This window comes from Mercurialis annua, linkage group LG5 (assembly GCF_937616625.2).
Source record: "Mercurialis annua linkage group LG5, ddMerAnnu1.2, whole genome shotgun sequence".
Taxonomy (NCBI): domain Eukaryota; kingdom Viridiplantae; phylum Streptophyta; class Magnoliopsida; order Malpighiales; family Euphorbiaceae; genus Mercurialis; species Mercurialis annua.
The window spans coordinates 25274941-25280722 of NC_065574.1; positions in this window are offsets into that span (position 1 = coordinate 25274941).

The window sequence follows — 5782 nt, forward strand, 5'->3', positions numbered from 1 at the left end:
TATTTCTCGACAGACTCACTAGGCAGCTGCGAAATTCTTGCCAAATCGGCCAAGGTAACGTCGGGTGGCGCTCTGTAAAACTCTTCGTGGAATTTTATCTCCAGGTCTTTCCATGTGTCGACCGAGTTAGGCGATAAATGGGAATACCACGTGAACGCCACCTTGGTGAGGGAACTAGCGAACAAACACAGTTTCCAGAAATCGTGGGTCCGGCCTCCCCGCATTCAGCAGAAAATCATGCGATGTGTTCAACGGTCGACTGACTTTTCTCCTCGCCTGAGAATAAGCTGAATTCGGGCACTTTGTAAGCTCTAAGAAATGGGTATTGTTTATCAATCCAATCAGGGTACGGTTTCATATACGAAGGCCTAGGCATCGGCCTAACGTCGACTCCTAATTTCTCCAGTTCATCGAGCAATTGCCCCCGATTATATAAGTTACTGCTCTCTCCCATGGGGGCGTTATTACTTCCGTAGAAGTTGTCCTGCGGCGACTGCTGGTTTGGGCATTGTTGTCCCGGCAACTGGTCGTTGCCTTGGTACCTTCCGGCTCCTGAACCAGACAGATCATGGCCCTGGTGTCGTGATGCTCCTGTGCCGGATGGGTCGCATCCCTGATATCGCCCGGCTCCTGATCCGGATGGATCGCCCTTGGCACCCGCGTCTCCCTCTGGGCGCGTTAACAATCGCACTGATCCATAAATGAAACCGGTTTTACTCGGCGAATGTCCTGCATCGGCCGAACTACCGAGACCGCCATTTCTTTGCGACGTCGAGGTATAATCGGCCTTACGGTAACTCTGTTCGGTCACTGATTGTCCCGAAAAGATCTTTCCCAGATTGTCCATTGAGGTTGTCAAGTTGCTCAAGTTTTTCACGATTGATTGCTGAACGAATGCTTGGTTGGCCAACATCCCTTTGAAGGCATTAGACATCTGTTGCATCGCTCCGTCAAACATCTGCCAATTTTCCTGAGCTATTTCGTCTCTCATAATGGTAAAATCGGCCCTAGATAACGACGGGCAAGTAGGTGGTATTTCTCGGGAGAATTCGTCGAACTCTTTCTCCACATCATCGCCTTCTGTGGCTTTGTTGCTAGCAGAAATCACCTCAGGTGTCGTATTTTGAACTCCTTTGGTCTGTGGCTGCTTATCTCCTTTCGCCATGATGGTGATGATCTCTGGATCTGGTTTTTCCATTTCTCCGAATTTCCTTTGAAATTTCGCTCGGCTTTGAGACCGAGTTTCCCTGTAATCGTCTGAAAAAACTCCGGTTTTTGTGCTGACCATAAACTGTCCCCAGTGGAGTCGCCAAAAGATGTTCGCGAGATTTTCACCTTGCTCGAACCTTTGAATTTGTTAATGGGTAACTTTAGGTACTGATGCTTTGACCGGGGTTATTCTAGATGAGGTAAACAGGATTTGAATGACGTAACCCTTATTCAAGTGACGTAACCTGAATTCAAGTAGTGTTGTCCAAATTGTGAATGACGTTACCGCCGTTCGATTAAACTAACAGTATTAATTTGGGAATCCTGAAATCCAAGCGAGATTAATATCAATTCTACTCCTAAACTAAGATTCAATCCGGAGATTGGGATAAAAAGCCTGAGCTTTGGTTTTTGATTAATGATATGTTGATAAAAATAATAATACAATAGTACTTGCTACTTATAGGGAGAAAACCCTAATAACGAGTCCTAATCCTAATGAGATTCTATCTCCTAATCAACAACAGAATTTAAATAAGAAAAAGGATAAAAATAAATATAGCTCTTTATTGGGCTATCATACCTTATGAGCCCATTTAGGTCTCTCATCAAGTCTTGGGCTAACACATCCCATGCCTCTTACCCAAATCTCTGGGCCGGTGCAAACACAAACTTAGACAATTATAGTTAACATCCTAAAGTTTCCGTATCAATAAACGGAACTTGATTTGGACCCATACAGCCCGAGATATTGCCTTTGCAATATCGCTGTTTTGCAAGACATTTTCTGCAAAACGTCAACTTGTGCATATCGACTCAATTCACAACTTATTACGTAACGAGGCTAATCTATCGATACCACATTCTAACAACAACACAATACAGCCCCTATACACCTCCTAATTATATGCAATTCAAGACTTAAACATTATCAAATTCACTTATTCATTAAACTCACACCTAGACCGAATGATTTATTGCATTTTCCAAATAAACTTCATCAATCAATTTCAATTATAATTCAGTTCTAATAACTCAAAACCAAGTCTTTAATAATCATTTGAATCACTTCTCCCTATCTTAGCTTCATGGCCGAAACCCTACTACACTTTACTTTCAATTTCATTCATTAATCATCAATAACAACACATCATTAAACTCAAGCAATTTCCGAATACTAAGTTCATTTCTTATCCAATTCACTCAACAAAACTTAATCAATAGTATCAATTCTAAATCAATCCAAAAATAGAGCATGCTCACCTTGATTGGTATCTTTCATCACCACAAGTTTAGCTTCCAAAATTCACCATCAATTTGCTCCAATTCAAGCTTATAACCACCTAACAACATCAATTAAACACTAACTTCATTAAACCTAAAAATTTCGAAATTCACAGCTTATACCTCGACCATATTTTAATTTTCTTACCTCAAATTGAATTCATAGATCTGTAGATAATCGTTTCCTCGTTCCGTGCAAGAATCGCTAAATTTCGTTGAGAAACAAGGAAGTTATAGCATTTGTAAGATTTGGGTGAAAAATGGAGAAGAGTTTCGGGATTCTTCTCTTTTTTGCTGAAAATTCTCTATTGAATGAATGATTATTCATTCATAAATGATGCTAATAAGTGGGTTAAAAGTTCACTTAGGTCCTTGAAGTTGCCACCTCCTTAACCTTCACTTTCTAACTTTTCTTTCGTCCGATTTAGTCCACGAATCCTTTAATCATTCGATTCTCGATAAATTCCGTATCATTTATTCTTCAAATAAATAACATTAGTCTCATATCTTATAATATCACTTTTCAATAATTTATTTTGGCAATTTTAGCCAAAAACGCTCAAATTTTCGTTTTGAGCTAACTTGCATTTTTTCTCACTTTTTCGTCCAATTTTCATTTTAATGACTATTGATAACAACTTTATCGATATTATTTTCATATCTTAAGAAAATAGAGTAAAACAAAACTTCCTCTGGAAGTTTGTGGTTAAAAGTCCACATTAGTCCTTAAAGTGGCTAATTTGCACTTTAACCCTTATTCTTAACTAATCGTCAAACTATCTTCTAAAACGATTTTGTATACTTACAAAATTTTGACGATCATTTATTAATAATATTTCACGGACCTTGGCGTGAATATTATTAGCTCGGGCTTTCCAACTTATTTTATTTTATTCCCTTTTTGTCTCGATTAAATCCAATTTATCGCATAATAATTTTCCATTTATATTATTATTTTTTTGATAATTCCAATAGACTCGCTTTGGTCTAAGTCCTTATTATCCAATCTCAATCTGATATTCTCGTTCTTAATCTTTACGATTATGCCTCGTGGCACTATACGTAATACCTCAAAAATTTAGGTTATTACAGTGGCATATCTGGCTGGACGTGCAAAACAGATAGAGAATAAGTTAAGGAGGAACGACATACCCCTCCAACCGTACTATTACACCAAACATGAAGAACCTACTGCTACATTTCCTAGGGTAGGAAATTCTGGACCCGCGAGGCACTACAACCCCTATTTTGTTCTGCGAGGGGGAAAGGATAAGGGAAAACTGAAATTCCGCGGAGGGCGAGGTAAAGGCCCGATGATTTGTGAGGCATTTCCGTCTCAGCGATCATCGTCAGGTAATATTTAGTTATGTGTTTGATGTTTAAGTTAGTATGTTTATGTGTTTTCAATATTCGCGTTAGAATTGGAAAACATAAACTATAAATAAAAATTATATCCTTAAATAAAAATAAATACACATACAAGTAAATATTAAAAGATAAATGAGAATTCATAAGTTCGGGATGTTAAGAAACGTACATCCTTAAATGAAAAATCAATAACTATTGATAATCAACCAAATGATGTGAAGGAATAATAATCCTAATGTGAGGATAAATTATTAGGATTAAGAAATTTGAAATGTTACAGAGAAGTAGTTTGAAAGAAGCTTACAGAGTGAGTATGCAGTTTTAAAAGAATGTATTATTGTGCTCAGATGCATCATGAATGCACATTGCAACGATCATTGTAGAAAAAGGAATACTTAAATTCCATATACTTATACAAAAAAATAATTTTGTTAGGACATGCATCATGTATATTAGTATATCAAAGAGAAAGTGGATTGTATAGCAACTCTTTGGGGATTAGAGATGTCATCACCCTGAGCCACAATTGTACAAAAATTTTGAAATGTGAATTGTTAGATTCACAGTTTTGGAGAGATGGATTTAAAGAAAATCCAGCTGGTACACATATATTTGAATATGTGGGTGAATATGTGCGTATATGCACATAAGTTTTAAACGATTGGTTTGAGAAACCATTTGTTTATAAAACAAAATTTTTGTAAAATAAATTGTTGAGAAACAATTTGTTTACAAAACAAACTATATTTGTTTTAAAATGTAAGCGAACTTGAACGAAAACTCTATAATAGTGTCAAGATAGGATAAAGATAGTGGAGATAAGATGTTGGGATTTTTATTGTTCATAATAAACAATAAAGATCTGGATTCTAATGTTTCATTCCGAAACATCAGAAATTAATAAGGATTGAGAAGGGTAGGAAGTGAGAATTTACATTCTTATTCTAAGATAGACTGAGATGTAAGTCTAGTAATGGACTTTTATGATAAATAAAAGTTCGAGAGTAGATAATAGAAGATAATTGCGATTAAGATAAGACAGAGTGTGATCTAATTAAACACAACTCGGTTAGTTTGACTTCAAGTAACTGTCGGTGAACAAAGTCATACGCATGTGATTAATTAAAATGGATTTGAGATTGGTCTTACAGACAGAGTAGATGTCAGTAGTGGACGTATCTCTTGAATCCAAACGAGTGGTTAGATAAACCAAAAACTCATAAGTCTGAGAGGAGTAAACCTCAGCACTTAACCAATAAACATCAACGAAATAATTAATTAAAAGAAAGATGATGAAAAGGAAAATAATTTCCAGAACTAATTAGTTACTCTACTAGTTCTGATTTCAATAAAGAGGGTCGTTGATTATGTTAACGACTGACAGACTTTGTGAAGTCTTATCAAATAAGGTATTCATTATAAATAATTATTAATTATTTAATGAATAAACAATATACTTAAACAGTATAATAAACCTGGGATTAACATACGATGGAAATGTTATCAAGGTAAGAAAGAGATGAAGATAGTGAACTAAAGGAGTAAGTTTCAGATGTTATCTGAAAACTAACAAAGTGTAGTAAAACCCCATTAACTAGTAATCGAACCGTTAGATCGGTTTGATATTGGGATATGATATTCCCAGGACGGTTATCTAAGTTTCAACCGTTGCGATCGTTGAACGGAGCGTTACAAGGTTCTTGATGATGAAGGTGAGGCTGAGAAACTTGCGTGAATTTTTGGTAGTGAGCCAAAAGTGCAAGTAATCATGACAAGAAGTATAAATTTTAATTAGTTTGGAATTATCAACATAAGCTCCATATATGTATACAAATGAATTTCAAAACTGTATTGAGACAGTAATTTCAAAAGATAAAATTTCGAGAACCGAGCCTTATGACTGTGAAGTCTAGGCTGACTG